General features: G+C 43.7%; 1 protein-coding gene across 5 annotated transcripts in view; it reads right to left on the reverse strand.

Annotated features, from left to right (window-relative positions):
• The window catches only part of fam184a (family with sequence similarity 184 member A), a 146,051-nt gene that overhangs the window by 111,077 nt on the left and 23,250 nt on the right, over window positions 1-11,724 (reverse strand). The window lies entirely within an intron of this gene.

Consider the following 11,724-nt stretch of genomic DNA (forward strand, 5'->3'; position numbering starts at 1 on the left):
ATGTTCAAAAGGAACCAAAATGAATTATAATGCCAACTAAAAAGCTTTTATTTTAATCTTCATTCCCTCATTAATATTAACTCAAAATAGATCAGCTTTAATGTTGCAAGCTTTTACTAAGTAATAATATTTGGAGACATATACAAAAGTAAAGCTGGGGACAAATCCATTTGCTACAGGTGTGTAACATTTGAAGAGAATATCTCAACACTGAAGTTACAATCTGTTTAAATAGTATCAAACTCATAAGAAAACCAAGTGTCTTCAACACCCAGTCAGTAAATGCCATGGTGAAACCCAATCACTTTTACTGCCAGACATTAAACCACTAGACAGAACAAATGCTGTGGAAGCCTCAGAATTTGATTATCCATACAATCCAGCCTCAAGGAACTGCTATCTCATCCCTGCTACCAGATCCAAGCAGGCGACTGTGATGAAACGGAAAATAATGAGGGTTTTGTGCTACTCGTTTTCAACACAACATGTGATTGGCAATGTAGTATATTAACAGACTAGCAAAGGTTAATATTTAGAAATTGAAATAACAATATGTAAAATTAAAATTGTACCTTAAAACACAATGAGTGAGCAGCATCTGCCTGCCAGAAAATACCATGGATTTTCTGCACTACATTTTGATGTAGAGTAGAGTGATCAACAATGGTTGCAAAGGGATGAATCAGATATTGTTTCCCCAAAAACAGATTACTTCATGTAATGGTTGTTTGGGTTACAGAAATTCGCCCTTACAGAATTTACAAATCATTACCCAAAAATTTGATATATAGAATAAAATAGTAAGATTAAACGAGAACTTACCAGTTTGAAGTTTGATCTGTATTTTATGAGGAGTTACGATGAGGGATTACGTGAAGAACCCGCTCAGTGCGCAGGCGCGGCATACTTCCAAGCAGCGGTGTGGAATCACAGATAGACACAGTTATTTTGAAGTAAACATAGTAAAGATAAGGAGACATCAATTTATTAGTTTGATCCATATAATGAGGGTGGGAGCGGAGGGCACGTAATCCCTCATCGTAACTCCTCATAAAATACAGATCAAACTTCAAACTGGTAAGTTCTCGTTTAATCTTACTATTTTACTTCGGAGTCACGTGAGTGACTACGTGAAGATTTCAAAGCTCTGTGATTTCAAACCGTGTAACAGTTTCATTTCACTCACTGCCGAAGTTCTTGAGGGAGGAAGTGTTATCGTAATCAACCAATGAGTCTATTTGTAGAAAAACACAATGGTATTTTTTAAACAATAACAACAAAGAATTAAGTTGCTCCCCTGGGCTTAAATTAAATATTTGCAGTTCGTAAATCTTTACTGCAAATAAACCAGGTTTTGCCAACGGCTTATTATAAAATTTCTGAACGGTCTTTTCCCCCCCACCATCCTGCTGTAGCCAGGATGTGGTCTATAGGCATGTCCATTCTTTAGCCGTCGACATGGATGCTGTCCTGGTGGAATAAAATTTGTACATGTTAGTGTTTATCCCAGCAGTTTCTAGCACCTGCTTGAGCCGTCTCGCAATGGTTTGGCTCGTCACCCGACCATAAGGTTTTTGTGACTGACCCACAAGGCTTTTCATCTCCCTCATATATTTTGGTTGTGTCTATGTAGGATAGTAGGTGAGTCATGGCACATAACCGTGGTTCTGGTGGGTAAGCCACGACTGGATTAGGTGCTCCTGGTCTGCTCTGTTTGATCAGTCGCTGGATAACGACAGATCTGGTCTGGAGCTGTGATCATGTTGTCCAGTCGCAATAGGTGTAGTGACTGGACCCTCTGAGCGGATACAAGTGCCATCAACATGAGCGTCTTTAGTGTAGCTTGCTCGAGGCCGGGGGATCTGGCTGGTGGCCATTCCCTGAGATATGTCAGGACCACACTGATATCCCAAATATGGGTATACCTGGGCTTAGGGCTTGATATTGTAAATGCCCTTCATCAGTTTTACCACCAGTGGATGGGAACCCATCGCCTGTTGTCCTGGCGCTGGTTGTTGATGGCACTGTAGCTGATCCCTACATCGTGGTGTAGATAGGCCAGGAACTCCAGTATGTTGGTGGCTGTAGCTGTTGCGTATGTCGTCCCTGTTTCCTGGCAGTACTTCTCCCTTTTTTGATGCTGGTTAAGTACTGCCTCTGGTGGATGTTCGAAGGGATGCCGACATGGTGATGGTTTGTTTGGACAATCCCAGTTCCAGGTAAGGTCTGTTCAAATTTGCAACCCAGGCGTTTAATTTTCTCATGGCATGGGTGTTTAGCTTACCTGGTAGGTAAGTAGCTGATAGCCAAATATGTCTTTCGACACACCATTGCCAAATCATGTTGACCAATTTGTCGCATGACAATGATTTTATGCCACCCATATGGTTAATATAAGCCATCACCATAGTATTTATCAATTTGTAACCGAACATGCAAGTGCTGCATATTGGATACATATGCTTTTAAACCATAAAAGGCGCCCAACATCTCTAGATAGTTAATGCCCAGTGTAAGTAGTAATGATGACTCTAGGTTAGTCCATCTACCACCTGTGCTGGATATGGAGTTAGTCGCTCCCCAGCCTTGAGCACTGGCATCTGTTTTAGTAACTAAAGTAGGGTTAGTGATAAAGATAGGGCTGAAACTATGCCAAACGTTTTCTGCCCACCACTGTAGCTCTGATATTGCTTCAGTGGGTAAGTTCATGACACGATCATAGTGACCTGTATGTCGTTTTATTGCCTGTACCTTTGCTCTCTGTAAAAAAATTTTTTTTTTTTTTAATTTTTTTTTTTGATAGTGCAAATGTCCGAATTGAGTAGCCGGAAATGCTGCTACCATTTTCCCAATTACTCTTGCTACTTGTCGAATATCCTTTGGAATTCAGTTGTTTGGCAGTAACATATGTCTCCATTTTGAAATGTATATACTTAACAAATTTGTTTAGTGATGTTAAGTCAATGATGATGCGACAGCCACCATCTTTTTTGGTTTTAGTGAATATATTCGATACAAATTCCAAAGGTTCATGTTTGGTCTTTTCGATGACCCCCTTTGTGATAAGTCTCACCAGTTCAGCTTGTCCCTCACGTTTCTCTTTGACGGAGGGAGAAATACCCTTTGGGGCCATTGTTGAACTGGCGGCGTTTTTTCTGACATGAATTGTATTTTATATCCACTATGCTTCAAACCGGTGCAATCTACCTCCTGTTAGTATTAAGCCTCCACGTCCCAAAAGGTGATAGGAACCAGACCCACCTACCTCCATGGTTACGGGTATTTCCTCTGATTCCCTTTGGTCGGCTTGCGAGGTGTCTGATGTGGCGTGTTTGATGAGGGTTGGCGCATTTTCCATGGGGTCCGCTCTGGGCCCTGGTCTAATAAAGACTTACGGTGAAAGTAAGCGGACCCCGAGCTTTCACCAGTGTTGAATGGTGGATGTTTACTGGTGGATGCGGCGGGGTGCTGCCACTTGGTGGTGTGTGTTTTCAGTTTGCTCGTTTTATACCCTGCCTTCCCGAAGAGCAGCCTGTCTGGCTTATCGGCTGGTGTTTTACACAGCCCGGCAATCGAGGACTGATGGCAGGTTTGATGATTTCTTTCCGCAGATTGTTAATTTCAACCTGCGTGTTACACAACAACGCGAGTGTATCCTGTTGATTGGTGGTCATCTCGGTGTTGTTTATAGAACGAGCAAACGACGTGATGCCTGCTGTCAATAGTCGGAGTATCCGCTGCAGCTTTAGCTCGTGGTGCCGGATGGTTGCCCCAATGTGTCCCCAGATTTGGCTGTTCACCGCTGGTACTTTTTAGAGGTTCTCCGGCGCCTTCATTAATCACCTGCCCCTGCAGAGCTCTGTTGGAAAGGTGATTGATACTTGCCGCTAGTTTGGCCTCTAGCGGTTCCCCTGCATGGGGTTTTGACACGTAGCGGCCCACTACACCAAGCAGCTGTTCCTGCTCCTGCACCCCCTGCATACTCCCGAAATCTTCAGCCATTACCCCTTGTTCTGGACCAGCCCAGTCCTGGTCCCCAAAGCTATCCTCTGGAAAGGAGGATGCAATGGACAGTGCAGGAGGCACTGTAGAGGGAGTGCCTGACTTCCCTCTGCAAGAGCTCCCCTCCCGGGGTGCACCTTGCTGGAGCACCTGCTCCAAGAGCCGCTCCATGCGGCTCAGGCGGCTGTCCCTCCCCCTCCTGGGTGGAGAGACGTCCCCGTCCGACAAGTCGGATGCCACCGGCCGGTTGCTCTTCCGTTTGGCTTTGCCTCCAGCCCGCTGTTCAGACATTAGCGGACCTGGACTCGGCTCGGTGTCGGGGATAGCGGAACGCCTGGATAGCGCTCCTACCGCCTGTTGCTGCCCCCCCTTCTCCTCTTGCGGAGTTGGACGGGGGCAGATTTCGAAAGGTTTGTTTTTTCTTTTCGCGAGAGCGCTCTTTCTGCGCATCTCGCTGGAGCTGCTCCAATTGCTGTTGGATGCAGCTCAGGCGGCTGTCTCTCCTTCATTTTAGGTAGAGACATGTCCCCGTCCGACGAATCGGACGCCACCGGCCGGATGCCTGTTCGGATGGCTAGATCCCCAGCCCGCAGTTCAGGCACTAGCGGGACTGGGCTCGGCGCGGTGATGGGGATTGCGGAGCGCCCGGTTCCTACCGCCTTCTTCTGGAGCTTTTGCCTTGTAGATGCGAGAGCGCCCCTCAAGCAGCGCGTCTCGCAGGCACCTGCTCTGTGAACCGCTCCAGCGGCTCAGGCGGCTCTCTCTCCCCCCGTGCGGGTGGAGAGACGTCCCGTCCCAATCGGGAACACCTGCCGGATGCCTCTCGAGTGGCTATGCATCCAGCCCGCTGCTCAGGTGCTAGTGGGCTGGCCTCGGCACGGTGTCGGGGATACCGGGTCGTCCTACCGCCTGTTGCTGCCCCCCTTCCCCCCGACGGGAAACCGTTCCTCCTTGAACGGGGGACAGTTTTGTTCCAGAGCCTTTTTCTCTGCCTGTAAAAAACACAAGCAGAAAAAAGGCTCACCTGTAAAAGAAACCCCGACCTCAGGATACTCACCTGACGGTCCGGTTCATCCTGTAACGAGAGTGCCTAGCTCCCGTTGCGGCCGCTGTTGCACTGCTGGCGTAAAATGCCGCGCCTGCGCACTGAGCGGGTTCTTCACGTAGTCACTCACGTGACTCCGAAGTAAAATATGCTCTTACAGATTTTATGTGAAAGAAAGTAAATGAATACAATTTTTATTTTTGCTCATGTTTTTTGCTGCATGAGCAGATGACACAATCTCATGATACGGAACATTTACTAGGAATGCAATCTCCCATTCCTGCTAACGTGCAACGTGTGGTTGTTTGTATTAAGATCACCATGTCTGGTAGCCAAATCGAAAAAGTCTTTACCTTTATGGGCTGGATTGCACAGCAAAATTATACTTCAGCTATTAAAAGCCAGGGCTGCGTGTCGATCTGAATTTGACTCTGGATAACTACTCTTCGAAACGGATCAGTGGCATTGGAGAAGATATGCTGCAGGTTCATCAGAATGATATCTGGGTTTAACGTGATGAGGACAGGTTTTTTAAGCTTGAATTGTATTCTGTCAATTACAGAATGCTAGTGGATGAGCTGCCCGAATTTCTAAAAGTAACAAAATGTTGGATATCATAGATACTTTACTGTAATAAGGAATCCAAAACAAAGATACATCATATGAAGACAAACATCATTCATAAATATTAAGTAACATTTGCAACACACCGTGACTGGCAATAACAATCTCCAATTCCAAAGAATCCAATCAATACATTTACATGACATGATCCGTGAGCCATCCAACATCAACATCCTTGGGGTGGGGTGTATCATGATTGGAAGTTTCAATGAACCAGCTACACACTGTTGCATGGAGGAGATCTGATAGCTGGCTATCATGCTGTGACTGACTCACTTGCTGACTCCTCAATATCTTTCCACCATCTACAAAACAGAAGTCAGGTATCTATCGGCATATTCTCCACTTACCTGGCTGAGTTAAGCTCTAACAACATTTGAGCAGCTTGATACCATCCAGGTCAAAGAACAAATGATTTGTTTGCCACACAATCAAAAGATACTAAAAATTAATTCAATCAATAATAGTACATACTGCTGCTATGTCTATCCGCAAAGCCTACTGCAGTTACTTTACAAGGTTATTTCAACAGCATATCTAAGATCCACAACTGCTATCAGTGACATTCCCATTTTCAGAAAATGAGTAAAAAGTTAAGGCACTCAAGAATGAATTCAAGATCCAATTTTTCCAAACAGCAGACTGTCGGTATAACTCATTATCACCGATCCCACAGTCAAAAATGGACCATGGTGGGCTCCACATTTAATTGAATATTGCTTTTTGCATATGTTCCATTGGTTTATAGCTTTCGTCCCCCTCTACCCTGACTCTGTGTCTGAGGAAGAGTCTCAATCCGAAACATCACCTATTCCTGTTCTCCAGAGATGCTGCTGAGTTACTTCAGATTTTTGTGTCTGTCTTCGGTATAACCAGCATCAGCAGTTCCTCCTTACACACTTCATTTGAAAGGTATTAAGTACAAAATGTGGAACATCATGATACAGCTCGGTGGGAACATACAAGTACTGTGTGCAGTTCTGGTCACCCAGTTATAAGAAATAAGTCATTAAGTTGGAAAGGATCCAGATGAGATTTCCCAGGACTGGTGTTCATTCACTATTCACTGGGTTTGCGGGCTTGAGTTATAGGGAACAGTGAGATAGGTTGGGACTTTGGAGCATAGGAAGCCGAGGGGTGACCTTATTGAGGAGTTAAATATCTTGAGAGGCATGGATAAAGTGAATGTTCACAGTCTTTTTTTTTGTTTTTTTTTTTGTTTATTTTATTAGAAGTTAATACAATACAAAACAATACAGTGGCACCTAATTTTAGGTGCCAACTATGTCATACCGTAATCCATTCTATGTACAACCTCTAGTTTTATGTTATGAGTAGGCAAGACAAGAAAAAGAAAACAATAGAAAGGGGAAAGAGTGGAAAAATAGATGGTAGAGAGTAGAAAAATGTGAAGTGTGGATATAAAAAATAAAAATAAAAATATAAAAATAAAATAAAAAAGAAAAGGTGGAAAGTAGAAAGTCTTTCCCCCAGGTTAGAGGATTCGAAAACTAGAGGACATAGGAATAAGGGGAGAGGGAAGAGATTTAAGAACGACCGTAGGAGCAACTTTTTTACTCTGAGGTTGGTCCGTATCTAGGATGAGATTCCTAGAGGAAGGTATAGCAGTAGATACAATTGCAACTTTTATTACAAATCCATCAATCTAAACAGCACTATTCAACAAGAAAAAAATCAATCTACCTGTTCAATTTTATAATCTCCAATCCCCACAGATTTTATTTGCGTAATCCTGTATACTTTATCTTAGTTACCACTAATTTTCAAACTCGGAAGGCATGAATTAATCATCCACTGTGTCAGCTTCACTGCCCACCAGCCCAACCCGTCTGTGTCGACCAAGATGCTCATCTATTCACCTATGTTTGGTCCACATCCATCTTATCTTTCCTATCTATGTTCCTGTCCAAATGTCTTAAATGTTGTTAATGTACCTGCGTCAAATACTTCTTCTGGCAGCTCGTTCCATATACCCACCACTCTCTATTGCCCCTTAAATTATTCCCCTCTCACCTTTAACCTTTGTCCTCTGTACATTTACCCCATTTTCTTCATTATTTTATACACCTCTATAAGATCACTTTTCAGCCTCCTGCGCTCCAAGGATTCAAGTAATACCCAATCTCTTCCCAGAGCTCAGGCCTTCAAGTCCTGCATGATTCTCATAAATCTTCTCTGCATCCTTTCTAGGTTAATGGCATGTTTCCTATAGTAGAGCGACTATAACTGAACACAATTCTCCAAGTGCAGTGTCACTACCATTGTGTACACAACGCAACATAAAATCCCACCTTCTCTGTGTAAGAAGGAACTGCAGATGCTGGTTTAAACCAGAGATAGACACAAAAAGCTGGAGTAACTCAATGGGACAGGCAGCATCTCTGGGAAGAACCCAAAACGTCACCCATTCCTCTGAAGAAGGGCCTCAACCCGAAACAAAACCGATTCCTTCTCTCCAGAGATACTGCCTGTCCCGCTGAGTTACTCCAGCTTTTTATGTCTATCCCACCTTCTCTATTCATTTCCCTGATTGATGAAGGCCAACGTGCCAAAAGCCTTCTACATCAGCCTATCTAGCTACAACTGTGCTTGAAAGTGCAATGGCAATGGAAATGAAGTGAAAATGCAATGAGCTGTTTGGCTTGGGTCTGCCCTGTGCTTGAAAGTGCAATGGCAATGGAAATGAAGTGAAAATGCAATCAGCTGTTTGGCTTGAGCCTGCCCTGTGCTTGAAAGTGCAATGGCAATGGAAGTGAAGTGAAAATGCAATGAGCTTTAGTTTGAGCTTGCCCTGTGCTTGAAAGTGCAATGGCAATGTAAATTAAGTGAAAATGCAATTATTTGTTTGGCTCGGCCTGCCCTGTGCTTGAAACTCCAATGGCAATGGAAGTGAAATGAAAATGCAATGAGCTATTCGGCCTGCCCTGTGCTTGAAACTGCAATGCAATTGGAAATGAAATGAGTTGTTTGGCCTGCCTGAAACCACTAATTTCGGCCCACAAGGCCCCTATTAGCCGAGAAACCGGTCCCTTTTGCCCAAAATACCCGTATTAGCCCACGAGAAGCATTCTGGCCCAAAAGGCCCGTGCCAGGCCAGGAAAAGTCCAGCAAAAGTGCCTTTCACTGAGATTTCACACAGATTTTTTTTAAGCCTTTTCGGCCCATCAGGCCTGTACTAGCCCAGGCATCCCTTCAGCCCATCAGTAAGTATTCCCCCTGTAAGTATTAAACCTCACCCCAGTATTGTTCTCCCTCCCTTCATTTGCTCCCTGATAGATCCAGACCAGGATAGACTTTCCTGCTTCATTGCTGTGATCTGCAGAAAAATATGAAAAATGTCTAAAATTGATTTTCCACCCTCTCCCCCTTCTCTCTCACAGTCTCTCACCTGTTTTGGGCAGAATTTCTGGCAGTTTCTGAGCTGCCAGCCCACCAGGCCCGAGTGACCGAGCTGCCAGCCCACCAGGCCTGAGTGACTGAGCTGCCAGCCCACCAGGCCTGAGTGACTGAGCTGCCAGCCCAAGAATCCATTTGGCCCACAATGTCCATACTAGCCCTCTGGAAACCAGTCTCTTCAGCCCACAAAACCCATACTAGCGCTCCAGAAAGCCCCCCCCCCCCCTTCCCCCCTCTCCCACTGGCCAGTAATATTGGAATTGGTGGAGAGGTGGAATATTGCGTTGGGGGACTAGCCCTCTCGTGTGAACATGGGACCCAACGGGTCCCACTTAGTCTGGTCTTATATCCATTATGCCTCCTGTTTTGGGGGGAAGGATATTATTTTGCTTATAAAGCACAAAAGCATCAAAAGCTCATTACAACTCCACAATCTTTAATTTTTGCTTTCTGCCCTGTGGAATGAAATGAACTCGGCTCCAAATGCCTTCCTAATAAGCTTGCAAATAAATGATTATTCTGTAACTCGCAGACTATTACTTTCACAGCTACAAGTTAATTTCACAGGGGATCCACCAATTGGGTGTTGAACACATTTGGAAGTGGCTAATTGAAGATGGAGTTATTCGTTAAGAGTAGTATAAGGTCTTGATCGAGTTTTGTGATCAATTTTACACTCGCAATCAATCATGCTGCTGAAAGAAAGATGCAGGATTCAATTGAATTCTCTGGCACAGAGAAAGCGTGAGCTATGACACAAGCTCAGTTTGGTTTAATTTAAACTGACAGATTCATAATCTTCTCAGGCAGTTTCAATTTGTGCCATTTCTTCATTTTAATCAGCTTTAATGTTCCTATAAATAAGCTCTCACCAGATTTAACTGACCTTTGTATACCTATTTAAGCACCAAGAAAGAATAATTAAAATCTATGGTTGTCACTTTCCAAGATTACAATTAAGCTCCGGTCAATCTCCTGCAGCAATGCACACGGCAAAAGCTAAATGCATTAATCCTATCAAGCAAGGTCAAAAGACAGGACAAATAAGTGGACAGAAGAAAAAAGATGAGGCAACAAAGAGCAATGGAAATAAACAGCTTATGCAAGAAGGAAATGGAAAAAGAAAGCACAAAAGAAAGAGGGGGAAATGAGTAAGAGAGTGATTAAATGAAAGACACGGCTAGAAATGGTACAAGGAAATATTGCTTCTGTTATGGGTTGCCAATTAATGATCTGACGAAGGTTGGGTTGAATTTCTGCTGGAGGGCGAGTAAATTCCTTTGGGAAATTGCGGGGATGAATTATTATTCACTATTCAGTGTGAACTAAAGTCCAGGTGCAGAGGAATACAACATCCATATGCATTGGCATATTAGCAATTAAATATATGGAAGCAGGCCAAAATCATCATGGACAGAAGGCTGCATTGGATATATGGCCAGAAACAACATGAGAAAATAAAGATTTAAGAGACCCAACAGGAAATGCATTGGGATGGATGATACACATACACACATACAGGGAGTTAAAATGTAGTGGGATTATTGTTGACCAAAATCATTCAAAGATGACAATGCCAATTGCCTGACAAGGTATTGCAGCATTTACAAGGAATTTCTTACCTGGCATCGAACTATAAACTATAGGCTATGTCAAAAGGTTTGGCAAAATGCCACTCAATTGTTGAAGTGTGCAAGTACAATTAGGCTGAAATCACTGAACAGATTTAGTATCAAGATTTAGACTGCAAAAAATCTTAATTCGAAAGCAAACTTCTGAATTACATAATTTCACAATCTGCAAGCATTATAAATTCAAAGAACAGATAGGATTAGGTTTAGGCTCATGATTGTCACATCTACCGAGGTACAGTGAAAAACTGTTTTGCATGCTATCCAATTAGATCAGATTACTATACTATACATAAATACAATCGTCAAACTCGGGTTCACTAGGTAGAGCAAAGAGGAAGATACAGTGTGCAGAATATAGTACTCAGCATTGCGAATCATCAGATTTATTGATGAAAGTCCAATGTCCGAAATTGGGTAGATGGGACTCAGACCGTACCCTACCTTATGGAAGGAGTGTTCAGAGCCTTGATAACAGAGGGAAAGAAGCTGGTCCTGAATCTGGTGGCATGCGCTTTGAAGCTTTTGTATCTTCTGCCAATGGGACTAGGGAACAAGTTCTTGATTATGTTGGCTGCTTTTCCAAGGCAGCGTGAAGTGTAGATGGAGTCAATGGTGGGGAGTCTGATCGGTTTGATGGATTAGACTCCATTTCAGTCTTCTAAGGAAATAGAGAGAGGCGTTGGTGCCTCTGCAGATTGTTGGTAATATTAATTCCAAAGAACATGAAGCTCTCTTTTCCACTTCGACACCAGAGATACTGATAGGGGCATGTACATCGCCACGCTTCCTGAAGTCGATAACTAGTTTCTTCATCTTGCTGACATTGTGGGAGAGATATACACAAAATACAGGAGTAACTGAGCTGGTCAGGCAGCATCTCTGGAGAAAATAGATAAGTGCCATTTCATGCTGAATACTTCTTCAGACTGATGGGGGGAGACTGGAAGCAAGAAATGACCTGGACAAACCAGGGCAGGCGACATATGACCTCAGGCAGGGAGG

Source organism: Amblyraja radiata, chromosome 5 (assembly GCF_010909765.2).
Source record: "Amblyraja radiata isolate CabotCenter1 chromosome 5, sAmbRad1.1.pri, whole genome shotgun sequence".
Classification (NCBI taxonomy): domain Eukaryota; kingdom Metazoa; phylum Chordata; class Chondrichthyes; order Rajiformes; family Rajidae; genus Amblyraja; species Amblyraja radiata.